Source organism: Bubalus bubalis, chromosome 4, assembly GCF_019923935.1.
Source record: "Bubalus bubalis isolate 160015118507 breed Murrah chromosome 4, NDDB_SH_1, whole genome shotgun sequence".
Lineage (NCBI taxonomy): Eukaryota > Metazoa > Chordata > Mammalia > Artiodactyla > Bovidae > Bubalus > Bubalus bubalis.
The window spans coordinates 118,572,175-118,594,673 of record NC_059160.1 but is presented as its reverse complement, the minus strand read 5'-3'; the positions used below and the strand labels follow the sequence as shown (position 1 = coordinate 118,594,673).

Genomic DNA, 22,499 nt, shown 5'->3' with positions numbered 1-22,499 from the left:
AGGTTTTTGTTTTTGGCTGTGCCGTGCTTCTTGTGGGATTTCAGTTCCCTGGCCAGGGATTGAACCTGGGCCTCAGCAGTGAAAGCACCAAATTCTAATCACTGGACCCCCAGGGAATTCCCTAAATATTTTTCTACAAGTCTGCAATCAAATAAGTTTCTTCTGCAAATGAAAAAATGCTCAGAGTAACCAAAATAATCTCTGGGAATAACCCCTCTTCCCTACCACCCTTCCCCATTGTTATTTTAAATGGTATTCCCTCTTTTTATAAACAGCCTTATTAGCAATGAATTTGAAAAGTAAAATGGGGTTTCAAGCAACATAAATCCAGTCGCCCAACTGATGTCTTTATGCTTCAGGCACTGTGTTCCGGATCTAGTGAATCAGAGATGACTGGGATAAGGACGGTGCCCTCCGGGTCTGATAAGAGCGGGGAAGACAGACGTGTGTAACTAGCATGTTGGATAAATGTGACACGTGGACTGTGTTAATCACAGCCCACTTTTAGTCTTCTATTGGCCCTTCAAACTTCCCATATAGAAACATGGACATTTGCCATATGAATAGCAAGCTGTGATCACTCCTTATTCCTAGAAACAGGTGGGAGAATGGATGAACTCTAAGAGAGCAGAAAAACATTCCCCTTCCCCACTGCAGGCTTCCAGCTGAAGCAGGTTCAAGCTGAGAGTGGGGATTTGGTGGGGGAAGATTTGTTTGTATGTTTGGCTTTTATTTTTTAACCCAGGTGTGTCTATTCTAAATCGTGAATTAAGACTGCTGATGAACTCAAGTTTTGCTGATTCTGGTTGACTGAATGTTCGTATGGCCCCACATGTTGAAATCGTAACCTCCAGTGTGATGGTGATAGGAGGTGGGGCTTTGGGAGGTGATTGGATCATTGATCCTCCTGAATGGGATCAGTGCCTTATAAAACAGATGCCAGAGAGCTCTCTTGTCCTCTCCACCACATGAGGACACTTGAGAAAATGGCCATCTGCAACCCAGAAGGGGGCCCTCACAGAATCCGACCTTGCTGCCACCCTGACCTTGGACTTCTAGCCTCCAGAACTGTGAAAAGTAAATTTCTGTTCCTTGTAGGTCACCCAGTCTCTGGTACTTTTGTTACAGCCATTGGAACAGACTGAGACACTAGTGTAGAAGTGGGAAGGGAGATAGAGGCAGGAAGAAATAAGTCTGCAATGATAGTTTTGGTTGTCTAGGCATGGCAGATGGTGACTGCAGCCATGAAATTAAAAGACGCTTACTCCTTGGGAAAAAAGTTAGACCAACCTCGACAGCATATTAAAAAGTAGAGACGTTACTTTGCCAACAAAGGTCCATCTAGTCAAGGCTATGGTTTTTCCAGTAGTCATGTATGGATGTGAGAGTTGGACTATAAAGAAAGCTGAGCACCAAAGAGTTGATGCTTTTGAACTGTGGTGTTGGGTTAGACTCTTGAGAGTCCCTTGGACTGCAAGGAGATCCAAACCAGTCCATCCTAAAAGAAATCAGTCCTGAATATTCATTGGAAGGACTGATGCTGAAGCTGAAACTCCAATACTTTGGCCACCTGATGTGAAGAACAGACTCATTTGAAAAGACCCTGATGCTGGGAAAGATTGAAGGCGGGAGGAAAAGGGGACAACAGAGGATGAGATGGTTGGATGGCATCACTGACTCAATGGACATGAGTCTGAGTAAACTCTGGGAGTTGGTGATGGACAGGGAGGCCTGGCGTGCTGCAGTCCATGGGGTCACAAAGAGTCAGACAGGACTAAGCGACTGAACTGAGGCATGGCAGATGGCAAAAGCTGGTGTTACTGGATTAGTCTCATATAGGAGGTTAGACTTGGTATTACCTTGTGGGGTGCTTTTGTGGGCTATTTGGAGGTTTCCTGGAAGCACTTCCTCCGGAAGTGGTAGCCAGTCTCAGTGCAATCTCTGGCTTCACCGTCAAAGAGCGAGTCAAGCACTTTCTTGCCCTCTGGGATCCCAGGCAGGGATTAGTCCCCTGGGGGTCTAACTTTCTACAGCATGACTCGGGTACTGGCTTGCTCTCTCCTCTCCTTCACAGTTCTTAACACCAGCAGCTGCATCTGTAGTCCAAGTGGTTCGTTCCATCAGTTATCTGTTAAAGCAAACTACCCCAAAACTTAGTGGATAACAGCAAAAACCATTCATTTGCTCAGTTTGTGGCTGGCTGTTGGGGTTGAGCTCAGCTGGGCAGTTCTGTTTTAAGTGATGTCAGCTGGGCTCACTCAGCCATGTCTGCAGTCAGGTGACAGGTCAGCAGGAGGGTGGACGGGCTGGTTGTGATGGCCTCTTTTGTATGACTGGCTCCTTGATGCTACCTCTTGACTAGGCTTCTCTACATGACCTGTCTGTCATCCTTCAGTAGGCTTCTTTACCAGAAGACACAGGCATGTCAAGAAACCAAAAGTAGGAGCTGCAGGTTCTCTTAAGGCCTTGTCTTAGAAGTCTCATGATGTCATTTCTGCCACAATTATCGGTCCAAAAGTTAAAAGGCTCCTTAGATTCAAGGAGTGGAAAAATGTACTCCACCCTTCATGGAAGGAATACTAGAGTTACATGCGTTAGTCACTCAGTCATGTCCAACTCTTTGCAACTCCAGGCTCCTAAGGTACCCTTCCAGGCTCCTCTGTCCATGGGATTTCTCGGGCAAGAATACTGGAGTGGGTTGCCATTCCCTTGTCCAGGGGAATCTTCCTGACCCAGGGATCAAACCTAGCTCTCCTGCATTGCAGGTGGATTCTTCACCATCTGAGCCACCAGGGAAGCCAAATTAAAGGAGAAAGGTGACAGGCATGTGATGACGTGGCGGGCATTATTCTAACAATCTCCCACTCTGTTACTTGTTGATTTCTGGGCATCTAGCCTCCTCCTGCTTGAGGTCATCTTACCTCTCAAATAACCCCACTGGACAGGATTCAAGACCACCTTGTGATAAGGCTTCACAGGTGAATTTCATGTGCTCTGTGGGAAAAATCCGTGGGTTGCTTTCACAACCCCTGGAAGTGCTAGCCAATCTAAGTGAAATCTCTGGCTGCAGCATCTAACAGGGAGTCGGACACTTTCTTGCCCTCTGGAATCCTGGGCAGGGCTCAGTCCTTGGGATGAACGTTGGCATTAACTTTCTCAGGTATGACTTGGGCACTGGCCTTCCCTCTCTCTCTGAACTAAAGGAAAAACTCTCTCAGGGTGCACTTGAAGTTTCCTCCCCAGGTTGAGGATTCACAGCTTGGCTACCACTCCCTCTAAAGGAACTGTTCACTCTCCACACAGCTTTCTCCTCTCTGGCTGCATTTTATAACTCTGGTCCGGCTAAGGAGTCCAGGAGTTCTGCAGCAGGTTTCAGGTTCTCTGTGGAAGGGTGTGTGCACTATCCTCAGTTCAGCCTCCAGATGCCAGTCATACTTGCATCTCCATCACAACGAGGCAGGTAGAGTCATTGGTGTCCTAACACTGTGTGTTCACATACATTATATTTTATCCAGGATACAAGGGTAAGACAAAGGCAAGTGAGAACCCTGCCAGTAGCTGCTTGGTGATCTGAGAACACCTGGCAGAAAATATTAACTGGGACACTAAAAGATGAGTAAAAGTTTGTCAAGTCAAGATGGTGGGGACTCCCTCCCAGAGGGTATGACGACACATCCAAGTCCTGGGTTGCAAAGGGTGTAACATTTTGAAGGGGCTGTGGCTAGAGATTTGGTACTGACTAAAGATGTAAGCATCTGAATGCAGAGTTCCAAAGAATAGCAAGGAGAGATAAGAAAGCCTTCCTCAGCGATCAATGCAAAGAAATAGAGGAAAACAACAGAATGGGAAAGACTAGAGATCTCTTTAAGAAAATTAGAGATATTAAGGGAACATTTCATGCAAAGATGGGCTCAATAAAGGACAGAAATGGTATGGACCTAATAGAAGCAGAAGATATTGAGAACAGGTGGCAAGAATACACAGAAGAACTGTACAAAAAAGACCTTCACAGCCAAGATAATCACGATGGTATGATCACTCACCTAGAGCCAGATATCCTGGAATGTGAAGTCAAGAATGGGCCTTAGCATCACTACGAACAAAGCTAGATTTGAACAAAACCAATTCCAGTTGAGCTATTTCAAATCCTGAAAGATGATGCTGTGAAAGTGCTGCACTCAATATGCCAGCAAATTGGAAAACTCAGCAGTGGCCACAGGACTGGAAAAGGTCAGTTTTCATTCCAATTCCAAAGAAAGGCAATTTCAAAGAATGCTCAAACTACTGCACAATTGCAGTCATCTCACACCCTAGTAAAGTAATGCTCAAAATTCTCCAAGCCAGGCTTCAGCAATATGTGAACTGTGAACTTCCAAATGTTCAAGCTGGTTTTAGAAAAGGCAGAGGAACCAGAGATCAAATTGCAAACATCTGCTGGATCATGGAAAAAGGGAGAGAGTTCCAGAAAAACATCTATTTCTGCTTTATTGACTATGCCAAAGCCTTTGACTGTGTAGATCACAATAAACTGAAAAATTCTTCAAGAGATGGGAATACCAGACCACCTGACCTGCCTCTTGAGAAACCTATATGCAGGTCAGGAAGCAACAGTGAGAACCGGACGTGGAGCAACAGACTGGTTCCAAATAGGAAAAGGAGTATGTCAAGGCTGTATATTGTCACTCTGCTAATTTAAGTTATATGCAGAGTACATCATGAGAAACACTGGGCTGGAAGAAGCACAAGCTGGAATCAAGATTGCCGGGAAAAATATCAATAACCTCAGATATGCAGATGACACCACCCTTATGGCAGAAAGTGAAGAGGAACTAAAAAGCCTCTTGATGAAAGTGAAAGAGGAGAGTGAAAAAGTCCCATCACTTTATGGGAAATAGATGGGAAACAGTGGAAACAGTGTCAGACTTTATTTTGGGGGGCTTCAAAATCACTGCAGATAGTGACTGCAGCCATGAAATTAAAAGACGCTCACTCCTTGGAAGGAAAGTTATGACCAACCTAGATAGCATATTCAAAAGCAGAGATATTACTTTGCCAACGAAAGTCCATCTAGTCAAGGCTATGGTTTTTCCAGTGGTCATGTATGGATGTGAGAGCTGGACTGTGAAAAGAGCTGAGCGCCGAAGAATTGATGCTTTTGAACTATGGTGTTGGAGAAGACTCTTGAGAGTCCCTTGGACTGCAAGGAGATCCAACCAGTCCATTCTGAAGGAGATCAGCCCTGGGATTTCTTTGGAAGGACTGATGCTAAAGCTGAAACTCCAATACTTTGGCCACCTCATGTGAAGAGTTGACTCATTGGAAAAGACTCTGATGCTGGGAGGGATTGGGAGCAGGAGGAGAAGGGGATGACAGAGGATGAGATGGCTGGATGGCATCACTGACTCGATAGACATGAGTTTGAGTAAACTCTAGGAGTTGGTTGTAGACAGGGAGGCCTGGCATGCTGCAATTCATGGGACTGCAGAGAGTCGGACACGACTGAGCGACTGAACTGAACTGAACTAAACCGAAAGACTGAAAGTGAAAGCGTTAATCACTCAGTCACGTCCAACTCTTTGTGACCCCATGGAGTGTAGCCTGTCATGCTCCTCTGTCCCTGGGATTCTCCAGACAAGAATACTGGAGTGGGTAGCCATTCTCTTCTCCAGGGTGTCTTTCTGACCCAGGGATGGAACCCAGGTCTCTTGCATTGACAGATTCTTTACCATCTCAGCCATCAGGGAAGCCCTGGTAGTTTGGAATCTGTAAAGGACCCTAATACTAACCCTGTGACCTTGGGGCAAAACATAGTCTTTCTATGAGGAAAATGGTGTTAGTATGCGTACTTTAATTTCACATATCGTTGATATCAAATCAGTCAATATAAGTAAAAAGCCTCTGGGAAAACCATGTGCTCTAGGCAGAATAATGGTCCCCAGAGGCTGTCCATGTCCCAGTCTTTGGAGTCCATGACAACCAGACCTGTGAAAGGAGACTTACAGATTAAGGTTAAGAACTTTGAGGTGGGGAGATTAGCCTGGATTACCCAGGTGAATTCAACTTCCTCACAGGCATCCCTTAAAATGGAAAACTTTTCCAGGCTGTGATCAAAGAAAGAGATGTGACAACAGAAGAAGAGTCAGAGAGATGCTGGTTTTGCAGATGGATGAAGCGGGCCATGAGCCAAGGAATGTGGGAAGCTTCTAGAAGCTGGTGAAGTGAGGAAATGCATTCTTCCCTGTGGTCTGCAGAAGAATGCAGCCCTGCCGATGCCTTGACTTCAAGACTTCTGACCTGCAGAACTGTAAGGCTATTGCAGTGATTTTGGAATCCAAGAAAATAAAGTCTGTCACTGCTTCCACTGTTTCCCCATCTATTTGCCATGAAGTGATGGGACTGGCTGCCATGATCTCAGTTTTCTGAATGTTGAGTTTTAAGTCAACTTTTTCAGTCTCCTCTTTCACTTTCATCAAGAGGCTCTTTAGTTCCTCTTTGCTTTCCGCCATAAGGGTGGTGTCGTCTGCATATCTGAGGTTATTGATATTTCTCCCGGCAATCTTGATTCCAGCTTGTGCTTCATCCAGCCCAGCATTTGTCATGATGTACTCTGCATATAAGTTAAATAAGCAGGGTGAAAATATACAGCCTTGACGTACTCCTTTTCCTATTTGTAACCAGTCTGTTGTTCCATGTCCAGTTCTAACTGTTGCTTCCTGGCCTGCATATAGGTTTCTCAAGAGGCAGGTCAGGTGGTCTGGTATTCCCATCTCTTTCAGAATTTTCCACAGTTTATTGTGATCCACACAGTCAAAGGCTTTGGCATAGTCAATAAAGCAGAAATAGATGTGTTTCTGGAATTCTCTTGCTTTTTTGATGATCCAACGGATGTTTGCAATTTGATCTCTGGTTCCTCTGCCATTTCTAAATCCAGCTTGAACATCTGGAAGTTCCCAGTTCGTGTACTGTTGAAGCCTGGCTTGGAGAATTTTGAGCATTACTTGTCTAGTGTGTGAGATGAGTGCAATTGTGCGGTAGTTTGAGCATTCTTCAGCAGTGCCTCTCTTTGTGACTGGAATGAAAATTAACCTTTTCCAGTCCTGTGGCCACTGCTGTACTACCTGGGGAGGCCTTAGTTAATATAGTTTGATATAAAAAATATATATTTTTCTTCCCTCTTGAAAAATAAATTACATGAACCTAGTTAATTCATGTAACATTGGAGGTTATCTTTTTCACAGAATAATACCAATAATGTCAAATATAACAGTGACTTCCCTGAGGTTCCATCTCAGGTCCATGAAGATTCCACATGATGCGGGGCAGCTAAGCCTGGGTGCCACGGCAACTGAAGCCTGCGCACCTAGAGCCCGTGCCTGCAACAAGGGAAGCCACCACCGTCAGAGCCTGCACTAGCAGTAGCCCTGCTTGCGGAAACTAGAGGAAGCCTGAGAGCAGCCCCGGAGACCTTGCACTGCTGAAAATAAATAAATAAAAATTCAGAAAAAGTAGAAGTAACTTGCTTTCGCATGGCACTTTGGATGTGTCAAATAGCAATGATAACGTGTATGGGTGCGTGCTCATTTGCTCAGTCGTGTCTGACTCTGTGACCACATGGACTGTAGCCCTCCAGACTCCTCTCTCCATGGGATTCTCCAGGCAAGAATACTGGACTGGGTTGCCATTTCCTCCTCCAGGGCATCTTCCCAACGCAAATTGAATCTGAGTCTCCTGTGTCTCCCACACTGGCAGGCAGATTCTTTACCACTGAGCCACCTGGGAAGTCCAATGATAACATTCACTATCTGCATATTATAATACTAGAGACTGTGCTAGGTAGGTTAGAAGGGTGAACTCACGTGATCCTCACAGCAACATCGTGAGCGAGGTGCTATTAATAGCCCCATTTTACGGATGAAGAACCTGAGGCCAGAGAGGCTAAGTAAACAGGGTCATGCAGCTCGTGAGTGGCAGAGCTAGGCTTGGAACCCAGGCAGTCTAGCTGTAGGACTTGTGCTGTATCCGGCTGCCTTTCAAAGCTCACATGGTCTATTAGTTTTCTGTGGCTGCTGAAAAATGGAAAAATGATCACAAACTTAGTGGCTTAAAACAACACTGATTTGAAGGGGACAGCAGAGGATGAGATGGTTGGATGGCATCATCAACTGAATGGACATGAGTTTGAGCAAGCTCCGGGAGTTGGTGATGGACAGGGAAGCCTGGCGTGCTGCAATCCACGCGGTCACAAACAGACACAACTGAGCAGCTGAACTGAATAGTAATCACAGGGCTCCCTATGCTCTTTAAACTCATCAACAGTTGTTTCCTTACTCATGCTGCACGTATCCAGGCCATCTGGACTATTAATACTCTCAGGGTATCTCCTATGCTTTCAGATATCTCCATGTTATTCCATACATTCTTACTAGAAGGCTTTTGCTTCTATTCTGGCAGGAAGTTGACTGGCATCTGTGAGAACACATATGTACTTGCACATGATAGATTAGATCCTAGAGTGATAGGAATATGGTAAAATAATTTCTGTGTCCACTTTCCAAATTCCTTTATTCTTTTAATTTCCACCCCATATTCCTACCCTAGAAGCCTCTATCTTTAGAGCCTTTGAGGGAAGAAACAAGAGACATTACAAAAAGTAGGAAGCACTATCTAAATATCCCGATCACCATGGTCCCTACTAGGTTTCTGCCTGGTGGAAGAAAAGAAAAATCATCTGGCTTGAGAGGACATGTCTTTGAACCATCTCTGTGTCATGCTCACTGTCCCACTCTCCCTAGGAGCTGAATGAGTCTCACCCATTTTTACATACTGACAGGTTAGTGGGTGCTCCTGGAAGATTTCCTCACCTCCCACCACCAGATTTTTGTTTCCCCACTTATGATCAGGGTTGCTAAGATGACCTCTCCTTGAGTGCATGCATGCATGCATGCTTAGTCATGTCCAACTTTTGCAACACATGGACTATAGCCTGTCAGGCTCCTCTGTTCATGAAATTTTCCATGCAAGAATACTAGATTGGGTTGCCGTTTTCTCCCTGATCAAAGGATTGAGCCCAAGTTTCCTGTGTCTCCTGCATTAGCAGGTTGATTCTTTACCACTGAGCCAAGGGAACCCACAGGGAAGCCCTCTGGGCACATTTTAAATGATTATTTTTCTTCGTCTCATGGAGGGAGACTTCTCTGTGGTATGACTCTTGGAGGTAAAATTCAGGAAATTGTGGAACCTCTCTAATCTGGGGTCCTGTAGTGGTTTTTAACTCTCAAGACGTTCTACACCGAGCTTCCAGCAATTCCTCAATTTTAGTTTAAAGTCCTTCTACTGATACTGGCTCCATACTGGTTCCAGCTGCTGGATTTTGCTGCTGGGCTTCTGCTCCCTGTTATAATAGCTGTGATTCTCTGTATTCATCTGTCTCGTTCCAGTCTGGGGGGAAGCAGTTTGCTCTGTGACCTCAGTTCTCTGGGAAAGAAGAGTCGTTGACTTAGTGTGTTCAGCTTTTGCCTTGTTGTCAGGTGAGAAACTTGAATTCACCAATGTGATTTTAATCCTTATGTTAACTGATTACAAACTGTGCAATAATAAGCCTATTTTTCTTATCAGTGAATAGTCATATATACTTTGCAAAGTTGCACAGAGATTTGGAGTTCATGTATGCAAATCACTTGTCAGTTCAGTTCAGTTCAGTCACTCAGTCGTTTCCGACTCTTTGCGACCCCATGAATTGCAGCACGCCAGGCCTCCCTGTCCATCACCAACTCCCAGAGTTCACTCAAACTCACATCTGTCAAGTTGGTGATGCCATCCAGCCATCTCATCCTCTGTCGTCCCCTTCTCATCCTTCCCCCAATCCCTCCCAGCATCAGAGTCTTTTCCAATGAGCCAACTCTTTGCATGAGGTGGCCAAAGTATTGGAGTTTCAGCTTTAGATCATTCCTTTCAAAGAACACCCAGGGCTTATCTCCTTTAGAATGGACTGGTTGGATCTCCTTGCAGTCCAAGGGACTCTCAAGACTCTTCTCCAACACCACAGTTCAAAAGCATCAATTCTTCATTGCTCAGCTTTCTTCACAGTCCAACTCTCACATCCATACATGACCACTGGAAAAACCATAGCCTTGACTAGACGGACCTTTGTTGGCAAAGTAATGTCTCTGCTTTTTAATATGCTATCTAGGTTGGTCATAACTTTCGTTCCAAAGAGTAAGTGTCTTTTAATTTCATGGCTGCAGTCACCATATGCAGTGATTTTGGAGCCCAAAAAAATCACTTGTTGGGGAACTTAATGACTGGTAGGTTTATTATTGATTGATGGCACACTTTCTAAGGAACTGGGTGTGTTCCAAATAGTAATCCAATCTGAACTAAACATTAACTTTCAAAAAATTTAAACTAAGCCTTCATTCACTTCTGCTTTCAGTTGGAAACTGAAGCTCCGTTCAGTTTCCTGTGTTTCTAGTACTCACTTTACATTATTGTACAGTAAAAATTGTTTTTGTGTGTAATGACTGTGATAAACTTTCATTCATTCCATATATCTAAATTACTTTCTTGATCCTCTTGTTTTATATCAGTACAGCAAATCATTTACACTAGAAAGTCCACTGGACTGAGAGATGGGAAAAATGAGACTGAGTCCTAATTCTAGCACTAATTAGCTGAATGATTTTGGGCAAATCACAGTAATACTTGAGTATCAGTTTCTTAATCCGAACCACAACCTATTTGAAATAGACAATCAAAAGCCCCTTTCAGGGCTAAATTTCATTTATTCGTTTCTTCAATATTTATTCATGATCTATTGGATATACAGATCTTCTTTGACTTATGATGGTGTTCATCCTGATAAACCCACTGAAAACTGAAAATATCCTAAGTTAAAATGCATTTAATACACCTACTGAATATCATAGCTTAGCCTAGCCTAGCTTAAAAGGTCTCAGAACACTAACATTGCCTATAGTTGGGCGAAATCATATAACACAAAGCCTATATTATAATAAAATGTTGGATAGCTCATGTAGTTTATTGAGCACTATACTGAAAGTGAAAGCAGAATGGTTATCTGGGTGCAGGAAGTGTATCAGTTGTTTACCCTCACAGTCACGTAGCTCCCCGGGAAACCCAGCTCCCTGCTACTGCCTGGCGATGTGAAAGAGTGTCCTAGTGAATATCACTAGGCTGGGAAAGGATCAAAACTCAAAATCTGAAGTGTGATTTCTACTGAATGCGTTTCACTTTCACACCATTGTAAAGTCAAAAAATCATAAGCCAAACCACTATAAGTAGGGAGTATCTGTAGTATACACTCTTAGGCATGAAGCACTGGGAGTCAGACAAAACAAACATAAATCTTATACTCTAGCCAAGAGTTAGGCATTAAGCCAGTAATCCCACGACTAAACACATAATGACACATTGTGAAGGACATGATAGGACTTGTGAAGGCAAAATAATGTTGGTGGATGATTAAAATAGTGGGACCGGGAAGGGCTAATTGTGTTGGAAAGTCAAGAAATTTTTTTTTTTCTGAGCAAACAATAGTAGGCAATGGCCAGGTTTTGTTTGTTTTTAAAAAGGGGGGTGGGTGGGTAGGGAGTAGAGAGCATTCCTGGAATAAGAAACAGCCAGCAGAAAAACCTGGAAGCAGAAAAGAGCTTGGCCTGTTAAAGGAAGGCAAAGGTGGCTGTCAGGCTGGAGCATAGTGAACAGGGGGGAGAGTCATTCAAAGAGCGTGGACGGAGCCCCTGAAGACAGGACTGAACCCTGACAGAACTTTGCCTTCTCAGACTCTGGGTTCTATCTCAGTGCCACAGAGAACAACTGTGAAGTTTTTCCAAATTTCCTTGAATCTGAGATTTAGCCTCACTCTATTCCTGTCTGTAAGATCTGCATTCTACAAAGCAAAAGAATCTTTTTGAGGAAACTCATCTGCAGTGACTAATAGAAAAGAAACTCAATCTACAAACGCTCAATTTTCTTTGGTGTACGAAGGAGTTAAGGCAATGTTTTCAGTGTTGGCTGCAGAATGAAATCACCTGGGAAGTTTTGATAATTTCCATTGTTTTGTTTCTCCTTTGGGGAAATTTGATCTAACTAGCCATGGGGTTGCTTTGAGTCGGACACGACTGAGCAACTTCACTTTCACTTTTCACTTTCATGCATTGGAGAAGGAAATGGCAACCCACTCCAGTGTTCCTGCCTGGAGAATCCCAGGGACTGGGGAGCCTGGTGGGCTGCAGTCTATGGGGTCACACAGAGTCAGACACGACTGAATCGACTTAGAAGCAGCAGCAGCAGCAGTCATGGGGTCGCTAAGAGTCGGACATGACTGAGCAGCTTCACTTTCACTTTTCATTTTCATGCATTGGAGAAGGAAATGGCAACCCACTTCAGTGTTCTTGCCTGGAGAATCCCAGGGATAGAGGAGCCTGGTGGGCTGCCGTCTATGGGATCACACAGAGTCAGACACGACTGAAGCGACTTAGCAGCGGCGGCAGCAGCCTGAGGTACATAGCAAGAGAGTTTCTAAAAGATTCTCTGTGATTCTAATGTGCAGCCAAAATTAAGAACAATTTAGAGGGAAAGCTAGAAAGCTCAGTTTTAGCAATTTGTGTTCACCACATATGCATCTAATTTCAGCACGAGTTTTTTTTTTTTTCTTTTAAACAGCCCATATGTTTGCCAGGCACCGTTCTCACAAACGTAGACTTTGAAAAAGTAGTACTTCACAAAAGTAGACTCATAACTCTCACAATAAACCCATAAGAATACTCACCATTTCCCCATTGGCTAAATAAGGAAATTGAAGCATAGAGTGTGAATGATTTGCCCAAGGCCACATCACTGGTAAATGCAGAGCTAGTATTTGAACCAAGGCATCTGGCTCCAAAATACATATTCTTATCTGCTTTGTTGGAAGACCTCTGTGAATTCAGAAGAGAGGAGACAGCTTGCATGCTTTCTACACTGCCAATGTCAACTGAAAGAAAAACACGCAACATAAAAGTAGTGGGTTAAGTTTTATTCAACATCATACTGAGGACTATAACCCAGGAAATATTCTCTCAGTGCTGTGCTAAGTCACTTCAGTTGTGTCTGACTCTGTGCAACAGTATAAACTGTAGCCCACCAGGCTCCTCTGTTCATGGGATTCCCCAGGCATGAATACTGGAGTGAATTGCCATTCCCTTCTCCAGGGGATCTCCTGGACCCAGGGATTGACCCTTAGGTCTAACCTGCGCTGGCAGGCAGTTTCTTTACCAGTAGCGGCACCTGGGAAGCCCGTTCCCTCAGCAGCTCTAGGAAATTGCTCCAAAGAAGTAGGGGAAGAGACAGTATACATGTGAGTTTTTTGGCTAGTTACATGTGGTTATACATTAAAAGATTACTGACATGCACAACCTGGTAAAATTCTTGAATTCTAAAGAACAAATATTATTAATGCTACCATTTAGAAAGAATAAGCTGCTGGGGAAAAAAAAAAAAAAGATGCACCTTTGCATTACCTCTGTAACACTAGTAGCTTGAGAGAAAGCAAGTTAGCTATGATGTAATTAATCTGAGAATGTGCAATAATTCAGAGATAAGATCATTCCCATGCCTTGACTAGAAAAATATTAAAGAAAAGACAACAAATTAATATGCACAAATACTTCAAAGCAGAAGCAGAAGAAACAGAATGAGCAATACACGTTGCTAGGCAAATGCACAGTTCGATATAAATAGCTGAGGATAGACTGGGCATGTGGAGAATACGTGTATAATATAAATAGGAAAACTTGAAACGAAAATCTAAGTGTCTAGAACTGAAAGTATGAAACTCAGAGGGACAGTATAAGAAGAGAGGAATTAAAAGTTTCTAAGACCTCATGGATAGAGGGAAGAAGGAGGCACGCGAAATTATTCTAAAGATCTTAACGTATTGGTAACGAGAAGTGGAGGAGAAACAGAGTTCCTCAGTTGAGGAAATTGTGTGTCTAGATAGGGCAATCTTTTGTGTTTTGTTTTCAAATAATAGTATAAAAATGTGTGTCTGATTAAGAAATGTAACGGAAGGTTTTAATACAACTGTTGAAGAGAGGGGAGAGTGAAATATTAACATGATTGAAACAGCTAAAATATGGAAAAGTATATGTAGAAAAGTAAGACATAAGTGTTACATATAAAGTATGAGGGAAGGAATAAAATAAAGAGATCATTATCCAAGGTGCCAACTCAATTGTATCCAACTCTCTACAACCCCGTGGGCCATAGCCTGCCAGGCTCCTCTGATTTCCCAGGCAAGAAAACTGGAGTGGGTTGCCATGGCCTTCTCCAGGGTGACCGCCCTGGTCGCTCAGGTGGTAAAGCGTCTGCCTACAATGCGGGTGACCTGGGTTCGATCCCTGGGTTGGGAAGATCCTCTGGAGAAGGAAATGGCAGCCCACTCTAGTATTCTTACCTGGAAAATCCCATGGATGGAGGAACATGATAGGTTATAGTCCATGGGGTCTTGAAGAGTTGAACACGACTGAGCGATTTCACTTTCTTTCTCCAGGGTATCTTCCCAACCCAGGGGTCAAATCCAAGTCTCTTCTCTTAAGCCTGCCACATTGGCAGGTGGGTTCTTCACTACTAGCGCCACCTGGGAAGCCCAATCATTACACTAACTTTAAAAAGACAATACCCAGGGACTTCCCTGGTGGTTCAGCGGCTAAGGCCGCACACTCCCAGTGCAGGTAGCCTTGATCCCTGGTCAGGGAACTAGATCCACCTAAAAATCCTGAGTGGCAGAACTAAGATTGGTGCAGCCAAAGAAATAAAAATAAATAAAAAGACAACATTCACATTAAAAGATGAAAAACTGTTTAAAAGAAGCATAATCAAACTGATAGAACTGACAATTAAGGGAATAGGCAAAAGATATCAAGAAAATTCAAACAAAAAGAAAGCAGAGGAGACTTCTTCAGTGTTCCAGTGGTTAACAGCACTTCCACTCCAGGGAAGTGGATCCCCGGGTGGGGAATTAAGATCCCACATGTGGCGAGGCCAAAAAAAAAAGCAGACTGGAGTTTCTTTTTTTTTTTTTTGGCTACGTGGCATATGGTGTCTTAGTTCCTAGATCAGAGATCAAACCTGCAGCCCCCTAGTTGAAAGTGTAGTCTTAACCACTGGAACACGGGGGAAGACTCAAGACTAAATGGAATTTGAAGTTAAAAGAATTGACATTATGTAATTTTTAAAGACACAGTTTATGAAAAAGATATAATTAAAAATGTGTATGCACCTAGCATCAGAGCGATCAGATATGTAAATCAAAACTATTAGAAATGCATGATAAAAAATGTGATATTTAGTTAAAGACTTAACTATACTCCTCTTAGAAATCAATTCTAGGAAAGCTAAATAAATCAATTAACTTAATTAAATAGCTATATATAGGATCTTCATGCTTAAGTGCTCAGTGTCTAACTCTTTTTGACCCCTTGGATTGCAGCATGCCTCCTCCTGTCCACACAGGATTTTTCAGGCAAGAATACTGGAGGAGGTTGCAATTTCCTCCTCCAGGGGATCTGCCTGAGCCCAGGATCAAAACTGCATCTCCTGTGTCTCCTGCATTGCAGGCAGATTCTTCACTGCTGAGCCACTGGACAGCCCATATAAAGGGTCTTAGGTTCCTCTAATACACAATATTCATTTTGTTTCCTTGGAAATTTTACATTTATCACATACTTGTCCACATAGAAAAGTTTAACAAATTAAAAAAACAAATAGAGATATCACTGCCTACTTTTTTTCTAATCATAATCCGGTAAAAATTAGAGGAAAATATATAGAAATGATAGAAAATGTAACTTCACTGAAATTAAGAAATACACTAATTTCTGTACCTTTGGATCAAAGAGTAAATTAAAGATAATTTATAAACTATGAAGCAATGAAAAGGAGAAGACTTCACAACAAAATGTAGGGAACATTCAAAAGCTGAACTTAGAAGGAAATTATTCTCTCTAAATAAGTTTATTACTAGATAAGAAACAAAAATAAAGGAACGAAGTCTTTATCTTAAGAAATTAGAAAATTAACAAAGTGTACTATAACATTAAAATTTTTTTAAAAAATGCTGAAATTGAGGAAACAGGAAACAATAGAAGAAACAAATAAGCTGGCTCTTTGAAAATAAACTAGATAAAGTTATAGGTCTACTTAAGTGAGAGAGAGCAACAGTTAGGTATGAGAAAAAAGGCATACAACGTATGCAGCAGAGACTAAAACCATTATGAGAATACTACTAGCAATTCTATAACAAGATACGTTATGTATGGCTGAGTCCCTTCACTGTTCACACTATCACGACACTGTTAATTAGACCAGGGAACTAGATCCCACATGCCGCAACTGAGACCTTGTGCAGCCATATAAGTAAATTAAATAAATCTGAAAAAAAAATTTGAAAGCCTTGAATGAAATGAATAATTTCCTAGCAAAATATAAATTACCAAATATGTGTATTATATATAAAATTACAGTCTTTACAAAAGAGATATTAAAGATTATTTTTTTAAAAATTTACCACTTAAAAAAGATTCCAGTACAAGATGGGTTCACAACTTTTAAGAACAGATAATTCTGTTCCATTTTTTAAAGTTATTGTTTATATAAGAAAGTTTTCCAATGTATTTTAGGACATGAGAATAAATTTTAAATATATTATTTTATGGAAGCAAAAACTATAGTCCTATCTCACAACTACAAATGTATAATTCTCTTCCAAAATTTAGTAAATAGAATCTATATATATATATATATATATATCAAAAAAATAAAAATTAGGTTCAAATAAGATTTGTTTCAGGAAGGCAATGTGTCTGAACATCAGGAAATATAGCAATGTAATTCATTACTAAGACAATTAAAGAGTGCCTAGAACAATTAAAGAGTGCCAAAGAGATCCAGTGAAATATTTATTAATTAATTTAAGTAACAAATTATTTTATTTTATTCAAAAATAATAATAAAATTAAGTAATAATTTAAGTAATAAAACAATACTTATTTTGTTAACCAATAAAATACTAATCAATTATACTATTAGTATGAGAAATTAGTAAGGTGGCTACATATCAAGACAATATATTAAATTAATTAGGTTTTTAATTTCTGGTAACAAGCATGTAGGAATGAAGAATGAGAAAAATATTCCACATTTTATTCATAATAGTTGGAAAACTGTAGAATTCTTAGAAATAAGTTGGTCAAAGTATGAAAAGAAATTTATAAAATAATATAAAAACATTAGACCTAAAGAACTGGAAAATATACTATATTTGTAGATGGCAAAAGTTAGCATAAAAATAGTATTTCTACCCAAATTAATATATTATTATCATTCCAACCATGTTTATTATATAACTAGATTAAATGGTCCTAACGTTTATCTGAAAGAGTAAATGCTATAGGGGAGCCAAGAAAATTGTAAGAAATAAGAACAATAAAGTCATTACATTTTGAATATTTAATATAAATATGCTATCAAATCAATATGATGTAATACGAAAAGACAAAAAGTTTGATGAACTAGAATAAAGGAAATACTTTATATACATTGAATTTAAGAATCACAAAGATGATAGATTACCTGGAGTGAGGATAGATTTTGCACCATTTTACATTCCCACCAAAAGTGCACAAGAGTTATCCTTTTAGAGTACTGATTTTGTTCAGTCTACTTGAGGATCAACTTGATCCTTGTGAGGCTTATTATTAAGCTTTGCTACAGGAGATTCAGAGAAGACTTTACTCTGGGCTTTTTATTCTTACTCCTAAGGCCTGACTCTCTTGAAGGCTGTACCTAATGCCCTGTATATGACAAGGTCTGTGACCGGTGTGAACACAAACTATTCTCTGCCCTGTGTGAACTCCAGGAATTGTTTTGCTTACTCCTTTTCCGTGGCAGTTTCTAAGATTCCTCTCTCTCGTGTGCATATCAGTACTCAGATATTTGAGGAGAACCCTCTACAGTTCTCCAGACATCTCTCTTTGTGCCATGCCCTACTCTCAAATTCTGTCTCAGAAATTCTAGCAGCTTCCACCTCCCCGAACTCCCATATCTGCCTCCCCAACTTTTAAAATTATATTCCTTTGAAAATTTTACAGTATTTCTTGATGAGTGTTAGATTTTGTTCTGGCAGAAAGTTAAGTTACTTTGAGGTAAACTTCATCTTTTTTTAAAAAAAATATTTATTTACTTATTTGGCTACACCATGTCTTATTTGCCATACACAATATCTGCAGTCTTTGTTACCGTATGGAGGATCTAGTCTTCTGACCAGGGATTGAACCCAGGCCCCCTGCATTGGGAGCATGGACTCTTAGCCACTGGACCACCAGGGAAGTCCCCAACCTCATCTTTTTGAGGTTTGAATTTAAGTGTGTTTTAGGTATGTGTATGTGTATCCTCTCCAATACTTTGGCCACCTGATGCGAATAGCTGACTCATTAGAAAAGACCCTGATGCTGGGAAAGATTGAGGGCAGGAGGAGAAGGAGTGACAGAGGATGAGACGGTTGGATGGCATCACCAAATCAATGGACATGAGTTTGGGTGAACTCCAGGAGTTGGTGATGGACAGGGAGGCCTGGCGTGCTGCAGTTCATGGGGTCGCAAAGAGTCGGACACGACTGGGTGACTGAACTGAACTGAATGAAGCCTTTATTTAGAACCAGTTTAGCTCCACTGCTAAGACGGAACCTCTGAGATCTCTACTTAATAACCCATTTATTCAATGAGGTCTCTTCATTCTGTCTGATGGGCACTAGAATCATCTCAAGGCTTGGGCGAGCTCTAGGAATTTTCTTGCATTAGATCCTCTGTAAACATTCTCTCCTCAGCAGTGTTTTGCCCAATCTCATGGAGTTTTCCTTTTCATACAACAAGACTAGAATTCAGTCTAAAAGAATCAAGGGAGGGACATCTGTGAACATTTCTGGGGTTCTCTTTCTAGTTCCTTCCTTTCTGAGTCACCGTCCCACATATTTCAGCTGTCTTGGCCTCCCTGAACTTTAATCTGTATCTTCTCATCTTAATGAGGCTTTCTGGCACTGTGACGAAAATCGTCCTTAGGGAGAAGGTCAGGGCCTTCCTCGAGCTCACTTGGTTTGTTTCCCTTTGCTGAACGATCACAGTCCTGCGCGGACTGTTGTCTAGTTGTTTCGTATTTCTCCTACTTCCCCGCTGCTTTTTCTAGTTGTTTCAGTTAGGGGAAGGGGAGTCCCAGAACAGCAGAAAGACAGCCTTGACTTAGTAACCAGATTCTTTGTAACAGTCCCTGATGTTCTTAAAACTTAACATTATTTTAAGGTCAGATGTTTAGCAACCTTAGTTCCATCTGCAACTTTAATTCCCCTTTGTCGTGTAACCTAACATATTCACAGGATCTAGAATTAGGATATAGACATCTTGGAGGTTGGGGACAGAGAGAGGTGGGACATTATTCTGCCATCCACAATAGCCTATGAGTGAAACAGGAAATTTCACAAGGAAAAAAAAAATGTATATATATATATATATATATATATATTTTTAATGCAGCTTCCCTGGTAGCTCAGCTGGTAAAGAATCTGCCTGCAATTTGGGAGACCTGGGTTCAATCCCTGAGTTGGGAAGATCCCCTGCAGGAGGGCATGGCAACCCACTCCAGTATTCTTGCCTGGAGAATGCCCATGGACAGAGGAGCCTGGTGTGCTACAGTGCATGAGGTCACAAAAGAGAAAGACACACCTGAGTAGCACAGCACAGCATATATTTTAACAGAGTGAAAGTGAAAATATATGGTGTTAAAATTTGTGAATGTGACTATAACAAATACTTAGAAAACAATAAAGAGATTTTTTTCTGGTGGTCCAGTGGTTAAGAATCCACCTTGCAGTGCAGGGGATGTGAGTTCAATCCCTGGTCAGGGAGCTTTTAAGTTTCCACATGCTTTGGGACAAGTAAACAGAAGCTCCTGAACTAGAGAAGTCCGTATACCACAAAGAAGACCTAGCACAACCAAAATTCTAAAAAAGAAAGAAAGAAAAAAATGAAGATCTTAAATCAGTAATCTAAGCTTCTACCTTGAGAACCTGGAGAAAAAAGAGCAAATTAAGCAAAAGGCAGGAAATAACAAAGATTAGAATTCAGTAAAATTAAGAACTGAAAAATAACTGAGAAAATCAATGAAATCAAAACTGATTCTTAGAAAGATAAGTAAATAACACATTTCTTACCAGACTGACCAAGAAAAAAAAAACCAGAATATACAGTAACCAGTATCAGGAATAAAAGAAGAGAGATCACTATGTATCCATTAATACTAAAAAGTTATTAAGGAGATACTGTGGACAATTTAAATTAAGGCCAGAGGTAGCCTGAGGAGAGTTTGCAACAGTAGTAAAAGGATGGGAAGAAGCTGAAGCCAGAAAAGTAAAGGAACTGACAGGTAGCCCAAGATGAACGTGATGACTTTGATTTTGTATTGATGCACAAAGTCTAGGTGGCTGGGAAAATTTTTCCAGAAGTTAACTTGAAGGTTGGTGTTCTATTATGATGCAGTGGAAATACTGAGTTGTCCAAAAAGTTATTTCATGTTTTTCGTAAGATGTTACAGAAGACTCGAACGAATTTCTTTGCCAACCCAAAATAAGGCTATAAGAGAACCAAGAATGCTGGTCAGAGAGAATCTAGATGCTCAAAGAGAAGTCCAAACGTATTGGAGGACTCTGGGGATATGAGGGAGCTAGAAGTAGGGGGATGAAGAGGCCAAGAGCAGGCTGACAGAGAGATGGACTAGGGGATGAGGGTGAGTTTTCTACAGTACAGCTTCTCTGGAAATGTTCCCTCCTCAGCAGCTGTTCTTTGCCCTCTCTCATGGAATTCCACCCTTCACCCACACGATTGGAATTTAATCTAAAAGATTTAAGTGAGAGACCTTTACGCAAATGGAGGTTGGGGGTTGGCAGCAGATGAAGGTTCAAGGAGTTAGAGGTTTGTGCAAATGCAAAAAATATATATATATATTGAAAAGGAAGGCCTGAAAGAGTTGGTATTTGGGAGATTTGGTCAGGTTTTCTTTGTATCTCTCATGTTCCAGACATTAATCTGGACACAGAAGATAATGGAGAGCAAGGCAGACAGGTATTTACTACCATAGAGCTTACAGCTTAAGTACTGATAGGTAAATGGGCAATTGTGATATTCAATGATACACACTAGGAAGCATTTAGAAATGGTATGGAGGAATGATAAAATTTTAAATGAGACCATACAAGGCAGAAATGAATGGCTAAGAGGAGAAAACACTCAAGCAAGTAGTGCTGAGTGCTATAATCCTCAGTATACATGTGTACTACTTACAAACTTCCTATTAGACAGTCCACAGCTATCAAAAAGCTCTCCAAACTCAACATCACAAATCTCCCATAAGAACTCTCAGCCATATTATTTCACCAGGACAAAACAATTTTTATAAGAGGTTTTCTATCTCTACACTGATTTATTTCTCAAGATAGAATAGTCATTCAGGCCTAGTTCAAGTGGACAAATCTCTAGAATTTCCAGTTCCATTTAACTACTGATATTTAGTTTTCAAAAGTGACACTGACTCAAACTGCTACCATTCTAACTGAACCTTTTCAGTTAGATACCTTCCTACACATTGCTAGAACACAGTTCTATTGCCAAGTATGTTGAACATGCATTTCCATTTGATACAACCTCATGCTCTGTTTGAAGAAGGCAATGGCACCCCACTCCAGTACTCTTGCCTGGAAAATCCCATGGACGGAGGAGCCTGGTGGGCTGCAGTCCATGGGGTCGCGAAGAGTCGGACATGACTGAGCGATTTCACTTTCACTTTTCACTTTCATGCATTGGAGAAGGAAATGGCAACCCACTCCAGTGTTCTTGCCTGGAGAATCCCAGGGACGGGAGAGCTGGTGGGCGGGTGTCTATGGGGTCGCAGAGTCGGACACGACTGAAGTGACTTAGCAGCAGCATGCTCTGTTTATTTCAAAATACATGTAGAGTTTATAAATGGAAAAATAAAAAGCACATTACTTTTAAATTGTTTGGCTTCTTTGTTTGACCTCCCTTTTTCACTTTTGAGATTATATATTTTTACTATAAATTGATAAGTTCTGAGAATCTGTAAGTTTTGGTTTAAATTTCTTCTTTGACAGGAATATGTAAAATTTCTTGACACTTTTACTCACCATTGGCATCTGAGGGATAAATGGCTTGGAAACTGTTTCTTCTCCCTCCCCTAGCCCATATGTCCCTTGGAATTTTCTTGTTTTCTACAACTCAGGAGAAAATTGACTTCAAAATCAGTCTTGACAGTACTCAGCCAACCTGGTAAACCTCACTGAGCTGCTAGTGCCCCCTTGCGCCCAGTGCTTACAATTTCAGCTCAGTTTCTGTTTGCTAGGAAGAGGCATGTGAACTGCTGCTTCACATGCATGAACTATG

General features: G+C 41.3%; 1 long non-coding RNA gene across 1 annotated transcript; it reads left to right on the top strand.

Moving 5' to 3' along the window:
- The first annotated feature begins 726 nt into the window (after nt 1–726).
- On the top strand, nt 727–6,357 carry LOC123333115. Its single transcript, XR_006550268.1, has 2 exons — nt 727–1,077; nt 6,101–6,357. It is a non-coding gene; the product is annotated as an uncharacterized LOC123333115 (long non-coding RNA).
- Nucleotides 6,358–22,499: the final 16,142 nt, after the last annotated feature.